This window comes from Mandrillus leucophaeus, unplaced genomic scaffold, assembly GCF_000951045.1.
Source record: "Mandrillus leucophaeus isolate KB7577 unplaced genomic scaffold, Mleu.le_1.0 Scaffold458, whole genome shotgun sequence".
In the NCBI taxonomy this organism is placed as follows: Eukaryota; Metazoa; Chordata; class Mammalia; order Primates; family Cercopithecidae; genus Mandrillus; species Mandrillus leucophaeus.
In genome coordinates, this window is record NW_012104898.1 from 1,307,056 (window position 1) to 1,329,495 (window position 22,440).

The 22,440-nt window shown below is 39.4% G+C and overlaps 1 protein-coding gene across 2 annotated transcripts in view; it reads right to left on the reverse strand.

Moving 5' to 3' along the window:
- The window catches only part of ST18 (suppression of tumorigenicity 18, zinc finger), a 325,337-nt gene extending 304,040 nt beyond the window's left edge, over positions 1 to 21,297 (reverse strand). The window contains exons 1-2 of one of the 2 annotated variants that reach the window (XM_011994467.1): positions 21,100 to 21,297; positions 20,750 to 20,874 (exon numbers count right to left, since the gene is read on the reverse strand). The gene's annotated coding sequence lies outside the window, so the exon portion shown is untranslated. The remainder of the gene's footprint in view (positions 1 to 20,749; positions 20,875 to 21,099) is intronic. The other variant, XM_011994465.1, reaches the window with a different exon arrangement.
- Positions 21,298 to 22,440: the final 1,143 nt, after the last annotated feature.

Genomic DNA, 22,440 nt, shown 5'->3' on the forward strand with positions numbered 1-22,440 from the left:
ACCCCTTAGAGTTCACAACAGGGGAGAGAAATGTAGGGCAGATAATAACACATGTGCAGCCAGCATCACCATATAGACTCAGTCCTGAACTAGTGTCCTCAAAATGTATTGCAGCATGTCCTCAAACTGCATTGACCAGTTTCACATGGTCAACCATTTTCTGTTCACTGACCATGTAAAACTGTAGATACGCTCCTCTCGGAAAAACTGTTATTACAAGACAAAATAAAGTCACACTTAAGAGGCAGTAATTTTGCATATTTACGGGAAATGAAAAAAAAAATGCATAAGGCTGGACACAGTGGCACAAGCCTTGTAATCCCAGCACTTTGGGAAGTTAAGGCAGGCGAATCACCTGAGGTCAGGAGTTTAAGACCAGCCTGGCCAATGTGGTGAAACCTCGTCTCTACTAAAAATACAAAAATTAGCCAGGTGTGTTGGCAGGCACCTGTAATGCCAGCTACTTGGGAGGCTGAGACAGGACAATGACTTGAATACAGGAGGCAGAGGTTGCAGTGAGCTGAGACTCTGCCACTGCACTCCGCCTGGGTGACAAGAGCGGAACTCCATCTCAAAACAACAACAAAAAAACATGAAGCTATTAATAATGTTCTTTATATAAGGCACACCTCCAAACACCACACACATCTGCACATGCATCTCCGTCTCTCTCTGCTCCAAAACACAAGTCAAAGGCTACTGCCAAGATCATCTAAGTGTAATTCTCATCATATCTTCATACTCACAGATCGACAGCAATACCCATTAATGTGTGGTGTGTTCTCTACCAGAATGTCCCACAGGCACCGTTCCCATCCCCCTGTCTTAATGAAGGGCATCCTAATCTCTCCAGATGCAGGGGAGCCATCCCAAGTTGTCACACGTGAACCCTATAGCCATTCCCTCAGTAATTTCTGTCAATTCCACCTGTCATGTTTTTCCTTTGTGGGTGTTTGAGTTTTTGGTCTTGCTATAAATTGCCCTTCCCTACTCCAATCTTTCTTAAAATTAAAAATACATGTATCTTCAGAAAAATTTCACAATTTCCCTCATGTACTCTTGAGGGAAGTGGATCTGGGGTAGGCTGTAATCCTCAAAACATACAAAAAAAGGTCTTCAAAATCTTCCTTAGTCCTCCTTCTCTCCAAAAGTGCATCCCATGAGAGCTGCTCAGACTTCCTGTCCTCTGTTTTCCAATTCCTGCCTGAGCAGGCTCTTTCCCAAGTCCCAGCTCCCCCTTCCACCTCCTCTTTCCTCTTCTTCATGTCTCAGAATTTTTTTAAATCCTAGTAATTCCTATGCTCTCTGTAAAACAAGAAAATATTCCTCAAAGCTCCCTCTCTTTAAATGGTGTGGGAAGGGAAGTTAGATAACTGCTTTTATATTTCATATTTTAATTCTCACCACAAAATGAACACTGAAGGCAACCTAGTACATTATATTCTGCCTGTGTCCTTTACTATATCATCATCCCACACAGTTTTGTTTGTTTCTCCAACTGGAGTATAAATTCCTTAAGCAAAGAACCTTAGAACACTTGCTAAATGAATGAAAATTTTACCTTTTTCAAAACCAGTCTTCTGTGCTTGGTGTTAGCTGTTGGCTTTTGAAAATGAACATGCTGATCAAGTGAAGGGAAAAGAAACTACAGAAACACAGCAGACGCAATGATTCAAGACATGAGAGTGGATACGCACCAAGAAGGGAACATTTCCGGAACCATATGGCAAGGAGGCCAGAAAGTCTATTAACGTCAGTCATGAGGGAGGTCTCTCATTGGAAAAATTCTATCAGAGAAAGTTTATAATTATGGATACCACAGAGTGTCCTGGCTGGGCTGGAGTATGACTTTGACTTATTTCAACATAGGGACCACCACCATCTGCCCTGTACAACAACACTTCACTGAGCATCTACTACATGCCAAGTACTGTTCTAAGGGCGGAGACAGATGTGTGAGCAAAAGAGACACAATCCTCTGCTTTGTTCATGGAGCATATAAATAAAGAAGAGAAATCAAACATATTACACTGGAGATTGATAAGTGCTTTGGAAAGCAAAGAAACAAAACTGCAAGTAGGGAGAGCTGTTAGGAGTGGAGTGGGACTTGCCGGCTTAACAGGGTGATCCAGAAAGACATTGTTGAAAAGTTAGCATTTCAGTCAGGAAGTGAGGGCCTAAGGGAACCATGAAGATATCTAGGTAAGAGCCCAGGAATCTTTTGGGGAGAACTGGCTTGTGGCTTAGGTGCTAGAACCATCTCTGGTGAATATAAAGCTGCCATGGTCAGAGAGAAGCCAAATTACAGACATTGACTTTCTTGTGGTCCATGAGAAAGAACTTAACATGAGGAAGAGAGGAAACTGATGTGCTTACTGGGATCCAAATACAGAAAACTGTTGAGGGTACTGGCGACTTCATATCCTGCTTGGCCACTGGCCAAAACCTGTCCTTAGGGATGAGCATGCCTGGGAAAGCAGTATCCTCCACAAAACTGAAAGTGCTCTCCCACTTAAATATTTAATTTTAGGATTCAAGCAAACTTGGTGGGATAGGCGAAAACTTAATTTAAGTAAACCTAGAAACTGAACTTAAGAAAACTTTTACAGAATTACTAAAAATGATATGTTCATGGAAATTGAAAAGTATTTGTGTGTAAAACACACAAAATCCATATGCCCGCATATTTAAACATACAAAAAATAAGCACAAAAATAAATGGTAGACAAAATTTCTAACTCTTTTTTAGAATGAATTTTATTGTATATATTTCGGTTTACAACATGATATTACAGGAAACATATAGGTAGTAAAATAGTCACAGCAGTGAAGCAGATTAATGTACCTTCATCTCATGTAGTTACTTTTTGTGACAGGAGCAGTTAGAAACTACTTATTTACAAAAATGCCTAATACAATTTTATTTACTATAGTCTTCACGTTATATTAAATCTCTAGACTTGTTCATTCTACACATGACTACATTATTTTTTTGACCTACATCCCCCCATTTCCTCCCCCACCTTCACCCCTAGTAACCACTAGTTTATTCTCTCTGTATGTATCTTGCATATAAGTGAGATTACATATTATTTTTCTTTCTGTGTCTGGCTTATTTCACTTAGCATAATGTCCTCCAGCTTTATCCATGTTGTGGTAAATGGCAAGATCCTTTGTAAGACTGAATAATATTCCATTGGTGTATTAGTCCGTTCTCACACTGCTATGAAGAAATACCCAAGACTGGATAATTTATAAAGAAAAGAAGTTTAATTGACTCACAGTTCCACATGGCTGGGGGAGGCCTCAGGAAATTTACTACCATGGCAAAAGGGGAAGCAAGCATGTCATTTTTCACAAGGCAGCAGGAGAGAGAAGTGCCAAGCAAAGGGGGAAAAGCCCCATAAAAAACCACCAGATCGCACGAGAATTCACTCACTCATGAGAACAGCATGGGGGAACAACCCCCATGATGTAACTACCTCCAACAAGGTCCCTCCCCCAACACGTGGAGATTACAATTCAGATTACAATTCAAGATGAGATTTGGGTGAGGACACAGAGCTGGACCATATCAACTGGTAAATATATAACACATTTTCTTTATCCATTTGTCCATCAATGAACACTTACGGTGTTTCCATATCTTGGCTATTGTGAATAATGCTGCAATGAATATTTACATCTTTCACATCTTTACAAGATGTTAAGTTCATCTCCTCTGGATGTATACCCAGAAAGAGGATTTCTGGATGATAAAGTAGTTCTATTTTGAATTTCTTTGGAAACCTCCATAGTTTTTTTCATAATGGCTGCATCAATCTACATTTTCACCAACAGTGTACTATGGTTCCATTTTCTCCAGACCCTTACCAACATTTATCTCTTGCCTTTTTGATAATAATCATCCTAACAGGTATGAAGTGATAACTAATAGAATTGTTGTTTTAGTTTGCATTTCCTTAATGACTACTAATGTTGTGCACCTCTTCATACATATGTTGGCCATTCTTCTTTGGAGAAATGTCTGTTCAGGTCCTTCACTCATTTTTGTTTACATTAGGTTATGTTTTTCTGCTATTGAGCTATAAGAGTTCTTCATAAATTTTGGAAACTAACTCCTTATCAGATATGTGGTTTGAAATATTGTTCCTGTTGGTTGCTTTCTTTGCTGTGCAGCAACTTTTAGTTTGATATAGTCCTATTTATTTGTTTTTGCTTTTGTGGCCTGAGGTTTTTGAGTGATATCAAAAAAGTCACAGCCAAGACCAATGTCAAGCAGCTTTTCCCCTATCTTCTCACCTAGGAGTTTTATGGTTTCAGGTCTTACATTTAGGCCTTTTATCCATTTTGAGACTTTTGTGTATGGTATAAGAGTCCAATTTTATTCATTTGCATATGGAAATCTAATTTTTCCATCACTATTTATTGAAGAGACTATCCTTTAACCATTATGTCCTGTTTATACCCTTGTCAAAAATTAGTTAAGTGTTTATGCTTGAATCTATTTCTGGGTACTCTATTCTGTTCCACTGGTCTATGGTTCTGGTTTAACACCAATACCATACTGTTTTGATTACTATAGCTTTGTAATATAATTTTAAATCAGGAAGTGTGATGTCTCTAATTTTATTTTTCTTAGTATTGCTGTGGCTAGTCAGGCATTTCTGTGGTTTCATACAAATTTTAGAGTTTATTTTCAATTTCTATGAAGAATAATATTGGAATTTTGACAAGGATTGCATTAAATCTGTATATTGCTTTAAGAAGCATGGTCATTTTAACAATATTAGTTCTTCCTACACATGGACACATTTATTTGTGCCTTCTTCAATTTCTCTTTTTGATGTTTTACAGTTTTCAGCATACAAATCTTAAACTGTATTGGATAAATTTATTCCTAAGCATCTCTAAACAATCAAAATGGGATCATTTTCTTGATTTTGTTCCAGCTTGGATGTTATTTATGTATTGAAATATAACTGATTTTCTATATTGATTTTATATCCTACAAATTTACTGAATTCATGTATTAGTTTTAAGAGTTTCTGTGGAATCTACGGGCTTTCTGTATATAAAATCATGTCATCTGCAAATAGAGATAATTTTCCTTCTTTTGTCATTGGATGCCTTCTATTTCTTTTCTCGTCTGACTGCTTTTGCTAGTAGTCAGTACTAGGTTGAATGAAGCGGTGAGAATGGGCATTCCTGCCTTGTATCAGATCATAGTGGAAGAGCTTTCAGTTGCTCACCATTGATCATGATGCTTGCTGTGGGTTTTTATAAATGGCCTTTATCATGTTGAGAAACTTTTCTTCTGTATTTAAACTGTTAAGAGTTTTGATCCTGAAAGAGCCAAAAAAAATCCTGAACTTTGTCAAATGTTTTGTCCACATCAGTTGAGATACAGAATTGAGATGTCAATTGAGAATAATCATGGAGTTATTTTCCTTCATTCTACTAATGTGATGTATCACATTGATTTGTGTATTTTAGACCAAATATGCATGCCAGCAATAAACTTGGTCATGCTGTATAATGTTTTTGATGCATCACTGAATTGGGTTTGCTAATATTTTATTGAGGATTTTTGTACCAACATTCATCAGGGACATTGGCCTGTAGTTTTCCTTTTCTGTGGTGTCTTTGGCTTAGGTATCAAGGTAATACTGCCCTCATAAAATGTGTTTGGAAGTATTATCTGTATCTCTATTTTTTTGGAAGAATAGAAGAAGCATTGGTAATAATTCTTCTTTGAATGTTTGATAGAATTCAGCTCTGAAGCCATCTGGTCCTGGGCTTTTTTTGGTTTTTAACTACTTCTTTATTCTTTTGATTTGTTATTGGTAAATTCAAGCTTTCTATTTCTTCCCGATTCAATCTTGGTAGGTTATATTTTTTCTAGAAATTTATTCATCTCCTCTAGGTTATCCCTTTTGTTGGCATACAATTGTTCAGAATAGTTTGTTATGCTCCTTTTTATTTCTGATGTGTCTGTGTGTCTGTTGTAATGTCTTCACTTTCATGACTGATTTTATTTGTTTGAGTCTTGTCTCTTTTATTTCTTAGTCTAGCTAGAGGATTATTGATTTTGTTTATTTTTTTCAAGGAGCCAATTCTTGGTTTTATGAATTTTGTCTATGGTTTTTCTGTTCTCTTTGATTTATATCTATTCTGATTTTTTTTATTTCTCTCCTGCTAACTTTAGGTTTCATTTGTTACTCTTTTCTTTTTTAGCTCCTTGAGGCATATTGTTAGGCTATTTATTTGGGATCTTTCTTCCTTTTTAATGTAAGCATGTATTGCTATAAACTTGCCTCTTAGAACTATTGTTGTTGCAGTTCATAGGTTTTGATACGTTATGTTTCCATTGTCGTTTTTCTCCAGATATTTTTAAATTTCCCTTTGACTTCTTCTTTAACCCATTGATTGCTCAGGAACATGTTTAATCTCCACATATTTGTGAATTTTTCAAGATTCCTCCTGTTAATGATTTCTAGTTTCATACTGTTGTGGTTGGAAAAAATGCTACATATAATTTCAGTCTTCTTGAATTTGTTAACACTTGTTTTGTGGACTGACCTAGGGACTTTCCTGAAGAATGTTCTATGTGCACTAGAGAAGAATGTTTATTCTGCTGCTATTAGATTGAAAGTTCCATATATGTCTGTTAGGTCCATTTGGCCTAAAGTGAAGCTCAAATCTAGTGTTTCCTTATTAATTTTATGTCTGGTTGATCTATCCATTGTTGAAAGTGGGGTGTTGAATCCCCAGCTATTATTGTATTGCTATCTAGTTCTTCATTCATGCCCATTAATATTTGCTTTATATACTTAGGTATTCCAATGCTGGGTGCATATATATTTACAACTGTTATGTCTTCTTGGTAGGTTGGCCCTTTTACCACTGAATAATGACAATCTTTGTCTCCTGTAACAGTTTTTAACTTGAAGTCTATTTATCTTTTAACCTGAAGTCTATTTATAAACATAGCCATCTCTTCTCTTTCAGTTACTATTTGCATGGAATATCTTCTTTGATTCCCTGACTTTCAGCCTATGTGTGTCCCTAAAGCTACGATGGGTCTCTTGTAGGCAGCATGAAGTTGGATGTTGGGTTTCTCTTCATTTAGACACCCTCTGCCTTTTGATTGGAAAGTTTAATCTATTTACATTCAGTTATTATTGACAGACATTGGCTTAACTCTGCCATTTTGTTAATTGTTTTCTGGTTTTTTGTAGATTCTTTTTCCTTTCTTCCTCTTTCATTGTCTGCCTTTGTGATTTGATGATTTTCTGTAGTGCTAAGCTTTGATTCCGTTTTCTTCCTTATTTGTGTATTTGTTATAATTTTTTGTTTTGTGCACCATGGGGCTTACATGAAACATCTTATAGTTATAATAGATTATTATAAGATGATAACTACTTAACTTTGATCACATAAAAATACTCTAGACTTTTAACCTCTCCCCGTCAGCCACAATTTATGTTTTTGTTGTCACAATTTACATATTTTTATACTGCATATTTCTTAGCAACTTAATGTAGCCATAGTTATTTTTGACCATTTTGACATTTAACCTTCATACTAGAGAGTTGGAAGATTTACACACAACCACTACAGTAATTACATATTCTGAATTTGACAATGAATGAACCTCTACTGGTGAGCTTTATATTGTCATATGTTTTCATGACAGTAATCATCATCCTTTTGTTTCTGGTTAAAGAATTCCCTTAAATATTTCTTGTAAGGCAGGTCTAGTAGTGATAAATTTCCTTAGCTTTTGCTTCTCTGGGAAAGACTTTATTTCTCCTTTATTTCTGAAAGTCAGCACTACTAAGTGTAATATTCTTGGCTGACAGGTTTTTTTTTTCTTTCAGCACTTTCAGTATATTGTTCCATTCTCTTCTGGCTGGCAAGGTTTCTGCTGATAAATCTGCTGATAGTCTAATAGAGATTTCCTGATATGTCATTAGACATTTTTCTCTTGCTGCTTTTTAAATTCTCTCTCTGTCTTTGATTTCTGATATTTTTATTGTAATATGCCTTGGTGAGGCCCTTTTTGGATTAAACCCATTTAGAGATCATTAAGCTTCATAAATCTGCATGTCTGTTTTTCTCCCAAGACTTGAGAATTTTTCAGCAACTCATTTGTTAAATAAGTTTTCCATGCCTTTCCCCTTCTTCTCCCTCTGATAACTCCATATTGAAATATTTTTTCACTTAATGAGTGTCTTATAAATCCCATAGACTTTCTTCACTCTTTTTTCCTCCCAACTAGGTTATTTCAAAATACTTCTTTTCAAGTTCAGAGATTCTTTCTTCTGCTTGATCTAGTCTGCTGTTGAAGCTGTCAATTTTTAAAATTTTATTCATTGAGTTATTCAGCTACAAGATTTCTGTTTGGTTCTTTTTTATGATAGCTATCTCTTTGTGGACTTTCTCATTCAGATCATGATTTGCTTTCCTGATTTTGTTGAATTGTTTATCTGTATTCTCTTGTTTCCTTAAAATTATTATTTTTAATTCCTTTTTAAGCAATTTCTATTTCAATTCCTTTGTGGCCAGTTACTAGTGAATTATGTTCCTCCTTTTGTGGTGTCATGTTTCCTTGCTTTTTCATATTTCTTATGTCCCTATGTTGATGCCTGTGCATCCACTGGAACAGTTGCCTCTTCTAATTTTATAGAGGGCTTTCATAGGGAAAGATTTTTGCCTGTAGATGAGTCCTAGGATGTCAGGTCAGCAGGGTACTTGGCTCTGGTTCTGAGTGGGTACAGTAGTGTAGTCTCTGTGCAGCTTCTTCGGCTGTGATTAACATCAGCAATGACTGCGAGTACCTCAGTGTCTTAGGCTGTAGGAGCTTGTGGCAGTGGTGGTGGCATGGTAGTTAGGGTTCTTGGCAGCAAGTGCATTAGGGGTTCTCCTGTTGTAATTTTCCCCACAGTAGGCACACTTAGCTGAGGGGATCCCTGTTGGTATCAGGTGTGACATGGGCCACAGGCAGCCATAGCATCACTGTATTCAAGGACACATGTGATTGGAATGGCTATAGAACTGGGGTCCTGGGCTCAGTGTCTTATTGAACTACTGTGGCACCTGAGATGTGGGCACAGGTTCATTCTCTGAGGCACAGGTGGATGCAGGTCTCCCACCAAGCAAAGGACTTTGACTTTGAGGCATTTCCCAGTAACTTGGGCCCAGGGTTCAGGGATGTAGCTGTGACTCTAATCCTGGTGATCAGGGCACAGCACTGACATGAGTCCAGGGAAGCAGGGGTGTTCTAGAGGCTCAGTCCCCAGAAAGCAGGGGACAGCTGCAATTCAGGTCTTAGAACCAATAGTGCACAATGGCAATTCAGGCATCAGAAGTGGAGGTACTGCCTAGTGATGACTGTGGTCCCAGAGCAGTAGGATACAGCAGTAGGTCAGTCTCTCTGAGGCCAGGTGCAGTGGCAGCAAGGACCCAAGAATAGTGGAGCACAGTTACTGCTTGGGCTCTGGGAAGCAGGCGCCACTTCTGAGGGAGATGTGTGTCTCATCAAGTCAGACTCCAGAGAGCTGGCCCAGACCCAGGAAGGTGGGGCACAGCAGTTGTTCAGCCCAGGGGTGGGGCAGCACAGCTCAGCCAACACTCTGTTTCTCTAGGGGCCAGTATACCACATCAGCTCAGCACTACGGGGTGTGGCTGCTCTGCTGGGCTGCAATCCAGGAACCTGAAGAGTAGACTGCCATAAGGGCTTGGATACCAGAGATGTAGCTCCTCCCCTGGACCAAATTTCCAATTTTCTGGGGGTGGGACATTGGGCTAGTTCAGGCACTGAAGTGCATGACTGCTCCACTGGGCCTCGGGTCCAAGTAGCTGGGGCTGGGGCACAGTAGCAACTTGGACGGGGGACATGGAGTGGCTTCTAGGTAGCTTGTTCCCAGGGAATAAGAAGTTGCTGTGGCTCAGCTGGGGGATGTTGCACTACCATGTTTGAGAGCATGGTGCAATGTTGACTGGGCCTCAGGGATAAAGGGATACAGTAGCTACTGGATCCCCAAGCAGGACACACTCTAGCAGTGGCTCTAGTTTCCAGATGGCACAGTGCAGTAGCAGCTTGGCCTAGGCACAATGTGGGCTCCTCCTTTGCAGCAGTGCAGCTATGTGAACTCCAGGCAGCTCCCCAAGCTGAGCTCAGGGACCTGGAGGACTGTAAGATTCTCCAGTAGTGAAGACTGCTTGTGTCCACAATGGTAATGGGGGCTGCTGGGTACCTCCTGCTTACCTTTTCCCCACAGGAAGGAGTCCTTCTTGATTCTGAGCCAAATAAGAGAATGGGGTGGCACAGGTGGGGTGGCAAGGGGTGGCATGATTCCTCCCCTTCTGTATGAGCCCAGACTTAATGTTTGTGCTCCACTGGATTTCTGCCACTCCTGCTATACTCCCACACTCTTCTTCAGCCACTCTGATCAAAATGTAGTTGCTTATTCAATGTTTATTCATTTTTTGTGGGGGTAGGCCAGGAAATGGGTGTTGGGCACTTTTAGTCAGTCAACTTGCTGATATCACTCCTCTCTAACTCTTAATGTGACTGTAAGTAACTTAAACATCAACAAAATTAATCATGAATTAAATATGCCTCAGTAAATAACAAACTATAAAGCAAAAAGAACAGAAACACTGGTGATCAGGTACCAAGCTTTTCTCTCCTAGCAGATACCAAACCTGGTCACTGATGGAAAGGGCTTCTGGTCTAAGATTTGATGTAAATCTTCTAATGGCTACCATTATATCTAAACAGCATAATAGTTTGATTTTCGATTTGGCTATCAGGTAAATCACACTGATTATCAGTTCTGAACAAGATCTATTGTCACCTTGCCATAAACAATGAAGAAATATTAAACATTTATAACAATCTCATAAAGAACAGTAATGCCAAAAGAAAGCTTTCTAAGGCATCATTAATTAAAAATAAATAAATTTGATAAACCACATTAGAAAAAGATTGGATTAGCTTTCCATTCTTTCTATATAAAATATTATACGAGCACTGTCAATAAAGAGGTGCTCAAAAAAGTATTAAAAACAATATAGGAATAGGCTGGGCATGGTGGCTCATGCTTGTAATCCCAGCACTTTGGGGGGCCAAGGTGGGCAGATCACTTGGGGTCAGGAGTTCGAGACCAGCCTGGCCAAAATGGAGAAACCCCATCTCTATTAAAATACAAATAATAATAATAATAATAATATAGGAATATAAAGGTTGTCGATCAATAAAAACAATTTAATAATGAAAACAGTATCTTTAACTTGTTTTGCTTTCAATATATGTCTGCATGTTTAAATGTGTAATTTCTTATCATTATATTTACTCATTCTAAATAAACATTTGTTCTGGAACATAAATTTGTACTTATTATTTTGTATTCTTATCTCAAAAGAGGCCCCCACAATTTTATAAGCTTCAGGCTCCCCAAATACGGCTCTGCACCCTGATAATTGTTTACAGTGTTTTCGAAGACATTACTATGAATTTGACCTCACATTGTTTTATGCAGTCACAGAAATTTCCTCTCAGGACGTTCAGATGCCTCGGGTACATTATCAATTCATCTTCCTGGAGAATCTGTCTCAGAACATCCTGCCTGTTCCATTCTGTACCAGTTGGCTTCTAGCTCTACAGAACTATCATCCTCAAACCTCACTCACCCACATTCTGGGATCCCTCACCTCTGTCTGGTAATAGATCCCTGTTTCCTGGATCCCACCTTTTCCTCCTTCTTAATTTAATCTCTCAATTTTGTGGAGCATATCCTCCAGTAGCTTTGGAGATAGGAAACCTGGAAGTTACAATGTTTAAAACATTTTTGACTCTTACATATTTTCAACCATCTTTATTCAGCCTTCACACTTGATTGATAGCTTGGCTGTGTGTAAAAATCCAGGTTAGGACTAAGTACCACTGCTTCTATGACATAGTTCAAAATCATCATATTTTGTGATTTTTCTCTTTAACTCTCTAAGCTTAAAGATTCATTATTTTGTCCTCAAAGTTCTACAATTTCAGAACTACAGGTGTGCTAACTATGTGTTTTCATTCTTCCTGTAGACAAACCCTATAAGAATAGCAACTTGAGGAGCTCACTTTCCTGGAACTATCTTGAATTGGTTTGTTGATGATTTCTTCCCCTTAGTGTCAAATTTTCCTATTTTCCTCCTATATTTCAACTGATACATTTTCTCCATTTGGAAAGAAGGTTCCTCAATTTCACCTCCTAATGCTTCTATGGAGCATTTGTATTTTGCCATCACTTTATAAACTTTTTTAAATTATTTTTATTTCTAAGAGTTTTTTGTTGTTGTTCTCCAAGTAACCTGTTTCATGATTATATCACTTTGGGGACATTAATATGAGTTGTGGTTTTTTTCTTCATCTTTGTCATTTCCATTTCCTCCAAGCTGCTTTGATCTGTTTGCCAGTTTTGCTTACTCGTCATTTCTCTGGTAGGCCTTGGTTAGCCTCTAACATTTAAGGGTGACATAATGGAGGGCTGAGGGGGTTCTGGGTATGGGAGTGGGCTTGTTGACTGGGAGCTGGACTGGCAGGTGGTCTTCCGCTGTCAACATCTCCAGGAGCCTCCTTCTTGGGTCCAAATCCCAGGAGGGGAATTTCTGGATGATAAAGACCTGTCTGCTATTATTGCAGGAGGCTGGTAGGGGGAGAGAATGAGGATGGGAATCTCAGCCTCCAGAATGCAAATATTCACTCAATCCACTTGACTTCTGGGTGTGTACACTCAGGTGTGGCTGGGGTCCTTCAGGGGAGAAACCTTCTTGTATTACCAATTTCAAAAAATAAACCTGTGTCATCAGCCTCAGTGAGGGTGGCTGGTCTCCAGCGATATGTGAGGGAGGGAGTATTGGCAATATCCCTCTATTTCTGTGGACCTCCAATCAGGCTCCTTTATGTCAACTGCCTCACTTCACTTTCCACTTCTAAAATTACCAAGTACTCCCAATTTCTTAGCCACTGGGGGATTTTGCCCTATAAACTTCACATCCATTGTCTTTAGATTTTGAGGGGCCTGCTAGGTCATTTACATCTCATTCATCTATATCCTGGCTTCTAAACTTTTTTAAATTATCTTTATTATTTCTGTGGGGATTTGGGAAAAAGCAAAAGTAGATGTATATGTACAATCTACCATCTTTGCCCAGGATCCTCCAGATGGATTTCAGAGGTATATCTCCTACACGTTTCATTCCATTTTACTTCTCTTGCCTTTCCTTCCCATCGTATGTTATTCTCTCTTTTCTGTTCTCGTTTTGGTAATGCTTTCTTTGGTCTCCATGACATTCCTTTCTTGTGTGCTTATTTAACCAGTACTGCTTTTTAACTCTTTTGTCTTTTTGAACTAGTTTGGATAAATTCTCCTTTACTTACCACATGCCCCACCATTTCTGACACCCGTTTATCTGCTCCTTGGAACTCAGGTTGGGGAGTTGGTTATTTTCTCTTCTCCTACTCTTGTTCAACTTGACTATATGGGAAGAAGTCAAAAGGAGCTTCCCCTTGGGTTTGGGTACTTATGGTTGGTGGACTAGGATTTTTCACTTTAAGATCCTGCATCAGTGCTCTGGCTACACACCTAGAGGCACATTGGATCCTTACCACAATTCAGTGGAGCCAGACACACAATCTGCCCCAGGCCTTCCCTTAACCTGTTTTGGGTTTTCTCCCCAGGGATCATATAGTTCCCTTCCTCGTGAGTGGGGAAAAAGCAGGAAAATCAACAGGTTGAGGTCCTGAGCAAGGTCCTACAGCAAGGGAGATGAACTTCGTCTGGGGTCTTCCTCGCCTTCATCGCTTGGGCCTCTTCCAGCTAAAGAATTGTGTCTTGCTTTCTCTATCGTTTTCCATCCTGCTAAATCTCTGCTATTTGCTAAGATAAAATTAGCTTCGATGACTCTAACCTTCCTACTTCCTCTTGTTCTCCATTTTTTCAGCCCAGGAAAAACACGCAAGTTCCATATTCAGGGATCTTCTCCTTCTTTCCTTTGGAATGTGTGTATCTTTCCAGTCTTCTCTCCAAGCTGGGCCATGGTGGTAAAGCTTTTCAGGTTTTCATCCACTCACCTTACCTCGCTCAAATGTCAGGGTGAGGTAAAGTCTTGTCTCTTTCCCTGGTCTCTGCTTTCAAAGTTTACAAATCATGGCACAATGTTATAATGATTTTTTTTCTGATATTTTTTAAATTCTGTTTTGTACTTTTAAAACTTCACTCTATTTACCGTGGACATCATCAATGCTATTTAAGGATTAATTTTTAACATTTTCTTTCTGAAAATGTTGCCAACTTATTTCTTCAGTTTCCTCACATACAAAATGTGGATATAATAACGTCTGCCTAGTGGATATGTTGTGAAAATCCAATGAAATAAGTATTGTGAAGCATTTTGTGTGTTCCTAGATTAATAATAAAACCACACAAGACTACAGGTTAGAAACTAGAGACACTGTATCTCCCTAGACTAATAAGTAAATCGCTCAATAACGAAGCCAACAAAGATAGGTAATACCATTTGGCAACCATGATAATGATAACTGATTCAGGAAAGGATCATCAGCAGATATTAAAACCAATGAGATAAAAACCAAAATATTTACATATCCCCAAAATATCTTTTTACAAGGTAAAATACTTACAAAAGGAAAAAGAGTAACTTTGCTTTGATTGATACTTCCAAAAGGAAAATTAGTAGCTCTGCTATGATGAAGTCCAGCAGATATCACCTTACCCAAATTAACAAACTAGTAATGTGGAAAATCAATCTGTGTGCTTCCTGACATCACGCATCACAAACTACAAAGAACATAATATTACTTCTATGGAATTCCTGCCAAAATGAATAGCTTGAATCAAATCATGAGGAAACATCAGAAAAACCCAAACAGGAAAAATTTACAAGGTAGCTGGCCTCTCTGTCTACAAATGTCAGGATCATCAGAGATAAAGATTTAGAAAATGTCCCTGATTAAAAGAGACTAAAGAGGCATGACAATTAAATACAATGCATGGGCTTGGATTGAATCCTGGACCACAGTTGTTTTGCTTTGTTTGTCTTTACGGTGGTAGAATCTGAATAAAGTGTATAGGTTGTATTACTGTTAATTTCATGGCCTTGAACTTGTCTGGTGGGTATGTAAGATTACATCCATGTGTTTAGGAACGTACACTGAGATGTGTCGCAGTAAAGGGGAATCACATCTACAACTTATCACAGATATTTCATCATGAAAAATATAAACATACATATGTATTCACATACACACATACATACACACAGAAATAGAAATAGATGACGGGAAGCAAATGTGCTCAAAGGTGAACGACTGGGAAATCTGGGTGATTCTGGAATTATTTATATTACAACTTTTGTACTTATAGCTTTTTCTAAGTTTGAAATTGTTTCAAAATAAAAAAGTTTGAAATATCAGTACTAAGGCATAAATGCCTTAGAGACAGGTCTGTTTCTGAAGCAGTAATGAGGAAAGCTGTGGTTCAGGATTTAAATCCTAACGTCAACACTTACGGGTTTTATGATCTTAAATTTTTATCCTTACTTCTCTGAAAATCTCAGTCCCATCATCTGTAGAATGAAGGTAACAGGAACAACCTCTAAGAGCTTTTAAGAGAATTAAGTGAGACAGCACATCCAAAGCACTGAGATCCGCCCCGCACAGAGAAGTGCTCAGGTATTTGTTGGGAAAATGAATGACACGCACTGCCGAGACAGAAGGAGCCAGGGCAGAGGGGCGTTTCCAGGCCCAGGAGCACATGTTCACATCACTCCTTCCCCAGTCTCACAACAGACCTAAGATTTAAGAGATAGGGGGCAGGCCATGTGAAAGATAAAGAAGGAAGGAGGAAAAGAAGCCAAACCAGATGTAGCGCAAAGACCCAGCACTGTTTTCAGGAACTAACCTCAGCAGAAGGTGCAAAGCAGAGGTGTGGGGACATGGCCAGCAAGTCCCTCTTTCCCTCACTGTCCCCTGAGCATTCTGAGAAATTTAAAACTAACTCATCATTTGATATTTCTACCATTGCCCCATCTTTTCTCTCAAGCTATAAGTATCAACTTATCTGAATTTTAACCAACTCTTTAGAAAAACAAAACCCCCAACATTCTAGTGGGGGTTTAATGCTCAGACTGTTTTTCTATAAGATAAACAGTAAACATATCTTTAAAAAAAAAAAAAATTTTTTCCAGATTCTTCCAAGTACTCAAAACAACGTGCAGCCCATAACTTTAAGTTACCTTGTCCAGACCCACTTACTATTTTAACCAGTCATCTGTTATCACCTCAGAACTGTAATTATGTTTATGCCTTTTGAACAAGCTGATGAAAAGAAACATTTGCTTAAGGTTCCCATCAATGAATGCAGAGCTTAGACTAGTCTTTAGCTTATACAAACGTTATGCTTATTAATTCAGAATATTCATTCAGTTATTGAAACATGATGACAAAACTGTACAGTGAAAGACTGATTCTCTATTATACATATTAGCATTGCACAGAAATCCTTTGGCTCAGGAATAACTGTCCGAGACTCGAGATTCATATATCTCTTTGAATTTTTAAAACGGTGATTTAGGTATCAAAACTATAACATCAATGCTCTGAATACACAGATTATAAATTATCAAAATAAGTCCATTCTGATTAAGAACTCTCCAGCTGGATTTCAGCTTAAGAAATTCTAAAACTGCCTATGCGCAGTCCAGTCCACGCCAACAACCACAGCATCCTTTTTAATTAAAAGCCAGTGAGATGACTCATGCCACCTGTTTCATTGATCCTCCTACATTCCTATTTTGGTCAGAGTTCTCTCTTAAGGATTAAAACTTTTATGAAAACAAATAGCAAATATTTATTCAAATTGATTACTATTATTTCACATCCTGACAACTACATTTCCTACTATAAAATTATATTTATCTATATTAATTTTAATAACCCAAGGATTATTCAAAGTGACAATCACAGTGGGTAAATGTAGCTGTTGGAAGGGCTAGTAGCTAAAGCAACTATCATATATTTTCACATATCAATGGAAATAGCCTTCCTAAAATTTGTTATAGACCCAGAAAAGTAGATTCTTAAAAATCTGCCTACTTAGACACATTTCAATGTAATGTTTACTTCTCAGTAAGTATATTGAACAGAACGAAATACAACAAATCCAAGGAGAAAGGAATGGTGAGGGATGGCGGAAGGGGTGGTCACCATGCTTTTATGATTGGATCCAGATGACACATCATTAATTGCTGAAGCTCTCTAGACTTTGAGTTCAATGTGGAGTTGATAGGGAGACGTCTGCAGAAGCCCTGTACTCAGACAGCAATCTGCTCCCACTTACAGAGCTCCATGAGTGGGATTTGCAGGCTGTCCATGTTATATTGCCTTATTTGCCATCATTCCAGGCACTAGTCAATCGACTGTGAAGACAAGAGTCAAAATAAAGGGCAAAAAAGGTAATGGTCTAACTTCACTGTCTGCCTAGATGAGGTGAAATATTTTCTTTTAAACACAACAGAGAATGTAATCAATGTTAAGCAGAGGAACCTTGCACAAACAACAGGACCAGAGATTCCAATTACTCTCTCCTCTATTCTTCAGAAACTATTTGGGAGGTAATTATAAAACTCTTCCTCTAAGCAAAATGCAACAAGACTCTAACCATTGCTTCCCAGTGGGTTATGTGAGAAACAAGAAGCAGAGAATGATTCTCACAGGTCAGCGTGTGTGTGAATCAGCTGGAGTCCTGAGGCATCTCTCAGAGATTTGGGGGCAGTCACTCCCCGGCGGGCCGGCGATCTGGCCTTGAAGGAGTCCTTGGGGCCACCTAGGGAGAAGAGTTTGGGGCCCTAGGAACTGTGAGGAAGAGTTAAACAGAACCCAGAACACATGATGTGGGTTGTGGCCTTCCCCCCAAATGCAAACGAGAGCTTGACAAAGGGAACACGCAGGCAGCCAGCTGAGGTCTTAACATCCAAGTGGATCCTTTTGTGAAATCCATCCCTCTCTTCACCAAATCATTCACATTAGCCTGTTACATGAAGTCTTTGGTGTTTTTCCTTTTGCTACACACATTACTCATACAGGGAAGGGAAGTGAGCTGAGAGTTCAAGGGCACTTTTGACTAGAACCAGATGAATTGTTGCAGTTGCCTGGGAAACCTTTGAAGACAACCATACTTGATATGTCAAATATCTGAAGTTAACATGAGTCAAAGTCATCTAGAAGGTAAATCCAAAAAAGCTAATGGCATAAGAGGGACACTTGGCTTGTAAAAGTAGTTCCAATTTGTTATGCGCTCGTGAACTTTTGAAAAGAGGAAAGGATTTTATCATCCTAATTAGCCTATAAGAAGGATCCTCTTAAATGCTAACTTTCAGATTACAGAATAAAATTTAGTGAAAAGACATTTAGATCCCCTAAACATTTATGCATAGACGATGAAACTCGAGTTTTATAGTAACCCTAAAGCAAAATATAACATGTCTCCAGAGATTTGTCCCCTCACGTTCTTTGGAATTCTGTTCCAGTCTAGTAGGTTTTTCTTTCCAGATTTCAAGTGTAAAATGTATGTCCAATGTAGAGTATCACGTGTTTTATTATAAAACAAAAAATGTTTTCTGTGGTAATTCTGAGAAGAAAAAAATTAACAAGTAAAACAATGTGATATCATTTTGCATCAGGGAAATATGGATTTAATGGGAAACTTCCTTAAGTTGCATTTTGCTTCAAACGCTGTGTTACATAGGGAATCTTCCACGAATCTGAATTTGTGATTTTTTTCAATACTTTCATCAAAAAAAATCACCCCAAAAAGCTGTAAAATGAAAATTTGTGCACATGACTGATACTAGACTTCACATAGTCTTTTATAATAAAATAAATCAAAAAGGAAAATCGAAGTGAAAACATCTCTGATGACCTCAGGGAATTAAAATTTTGTCCCTTGCAACTCAATCCTTCCATGTTAAGGGGCCCATTTCGAGATTAGCATGTATGGGGAGTTTTATTATTATTTTAGAGATTTATGATTTTGGTGGAGGACGCTGTCCAAAAACGGCTACTTTCACGCAGAGATTTTCACTTTAGGTTTCAAGACATCTGTTTGGAAACTCCTTGGGGAGTTCATTGCTCTGCGCTGCCCTCTTCTGGTAAGCCTGTGTAAATGGTTTCTGGAAAAGAGACCTGTGCCGCCATCGTTTCCATCCTCCTACATTTCCACCCCAATTCATCAATACATTGCTCAAGGGCCTAGATTTCCTATGTGGTGATGTACAGAACTGAACTTTAATTCAAATCGTTTAAAGGTATAATCAAAGTAAAGCTTTTTTTTAGTTTGGATTTATTTTTATTTTTATTTCGTGTTGTAAATACAGGTTTTCCCAGATAACTTGCGAAGTCACAAACTGAGGACACCGTCTCACCTAAAAAGTTTGGTTACAAAGTCAGTAAGAAAAATGATGTTATTTTTGAAAAACATCAAAATAATTTAATGTGGGATTATGAATAATTTAATGTAGGACCATGTTGCTAGGAATGTCATTTTTATCTTGGCCGCATGAAGGTGGCTTACAAGAGAATCACTACTTTGGCATAAATTATTTAGGTTGATCTGAAGGGACCATTCCTGCTAATTTGACAGCAATTTATCTGAAATAGTTAGAAAGATCAAGCCTCCAAGTTATGTGCAATAAATGTATTCACCAACTGCCAGAAAATCAGAAGCTCTTCCTGACTGCAACAGCACTGTGAGCCTCACTGTCTGCTCTCCTCCGGTTACAAGTGCTTTCCTTAACCCACAGTCACGAGACAGAAAACTGCACAGTCCTGAGAATCAACAGCTAATTTCTATGCAAACTGAAAGGACAATCTTGTCACAGTGCTAACGTTATGTGTATATATCATACCAACAAATAAAAGTGGTTATTATGCTTTGCTCAAGAAACTCATCTACAATCCCAAGTACTGCGTAGTGGCCAATGCAATCTTTGTCCTTCTGAACCTCCTTCAAAATACCCATTCAAAAGTCCAAAATAATGTTCATTTTCAGTGACCTAAATTAGCTAGAGATTTTTTAAAATCTTATGGCTCAAAGAAAGAACCATGAAGGTTGATCCCTCAGTGCCTATGTTCCAGTAAACAGACATATAGCATGCATATGTTGCAGGTCTCCTATAGCGACAAACAAATGGTTCAAGCATTCAACGTGTCTTCATATTTGATGCTTATTATGTGAAAGCAACAGATGTACTTCTCGTCTGAGCACAGAAAAAGTGATGTTTTTAAAAATCTTAAATAGAAAATGAGTCAGTCCCAGTGCAAATATAAATCTAAAAGAAATTCCATACTGTACAAGTAATATTTGCAGTATTAAATACATTGACTTTTTCACAGAACTGTCTGCCAAGTATTATACTCAGTCAGATCCCCTCGACCTGGTGAACATGTCTTTGACTGCTCCACAGCCGGCATTAGAAACCACTCAGGTGGTCGCTGATGGTCACGGTGGACACATGGCTGCCATGCCCATGCCCACGAGAGGGAGGGGCAGAAGGTGAGCCCTCCTAACTCCTCCTCGCCCATCTCGTGTCAGTGGTATGTGTTTTCATTCAAAGTTCAACCCAGTGCGATGTAATAAAATAACCTAAATGTACTTTTTACAGTATTTTTTCTTACCTTTACCTGGCGAACGTCTACAGGTGTGTCGAAAGTTATCTTTTTCTGGATGTGTTCCAAAATGCTCTTATGCTATTTCTCTTAGGATTTCTCCACGCTGCCCCATTCAGAAATTTTATTATTTTCTAAGGAATAAAAAAAGATATGAAAATTATCATAAGAAAGCCATTGATTTTCAATAAAGCTACACAAATGCCAAACCAATGTGAATAGCACCTTCCACAACTCTGCCAGGCACTGGTTTTTGTGTAGGATGATGCCAGCTTCTCTCTTCATGTGGCTTTATTAAAAGCCATGGTTTCTGAGATGTAAAACACCCACAGTTACCTCAATCATTTTTTCCTCCTTACCTCTAGTATTCCCGTGAGGTCACATTCAGTTAAAAACATCCTGCCCTTCTCCCTACAAAAAGGTTCCATAGAATCAGAACGCAGAGGCGCTGCAACTTGCTAACTTTGCTCTGTGTTATTTACTAACCGCACAAAGAAAATGCTGTCTATTCAGAACTCATTTCAAAACTCTTTTCACTGAGAGTGAGCGAACAAGCGGGCTCATGTCCCGAGCCCAGTCACATCTCCAGCGGTCCGGTGATGGCCGTGGGGCCGGCACCGAGTGGCACGGCCTCCGCGATGGCCCACAAGGGTCTGTTGTCCACGCCGCGTGGGCCGCGCAGGCCGGTGGGAGTCAAGAAAGGGGGAGGAATGGGGGATCTTTCACTTTTTCACCCCACTTTCTTTACTTGCTTGCCCCGAATATCTGTTACGAGGCAGCCCTCTCCCCTCAAGGCCCCTTCATCCTGAACGTGCATGATGCCCCTGCAGTGACAATACAGAATCTGCTCAGTGGGCCTGGGTTCGAGGCCCAAGCTCGTCACTGGGTTGCTGCGGTTGGGTAGGTTACTTAAACCACCTGGAATTCAGTTTCTCTTTGTGTTATGGTGACTGCACCTGGCTCACTGGGTTTGAGGAGTAACCAGATTTTAGGACAGACTCTTTCTCTCTCGGTCCTACTCAGATCCCAGTAGGACACTTACCCTCCCCCTGTGCCAAGGAGTGCAGAGGAAACAGCCCAAGGACTTCTTTAGCGACTCTGGATCCCTCAGCCAGATCATGGATATGGAAAGAGCTTAGATTAGAAAGAGGAGGTCGTGAAGGGACCTCCTTGGCCTCCTGTCCCACCTCCCGAAGGCCCATGGAACGGGGGCTTCAAGGCTTGCTCCTGCAGTTGGGAGATGGGAGCCAGCCACACAAACACAAGCAGACCATGCAGCAGCGTCTGTCCCAGAATCTGCCTAAGATGGCAGAGGCGTTGGCAAACAGCTCTGGGGGCAGAGCCAGAGAGCGTGGATGGGTGCTTGCAGCACAGACTGCACCTGCTGACCGCAGGTGGGGATGGAGGACGGAGGGGAATAAGAGTTCCCAGGACCAGTTGTGTGTCCTGGGTGAGCAAGAGAAATCCTGTCCAACATGTGCAAAAGGGATCCTTAGAGGTAGGAGGAGACCCAGGCAAGAAGGGGGTGGAGGTTATCCATTGGACAGCCAGGGCTAAGGAAGGTAGGGTCCACTGACGACCTGAAGGGAGATGCACCCACCAGGAATGATGGAGCTGCAAGAATAAGGAAGCTACTGGGTGCTTCCAAAGCCTCACTGCTCCAGAGAGTCCATCATAGAGAGTTGACCCAAACCATCTGC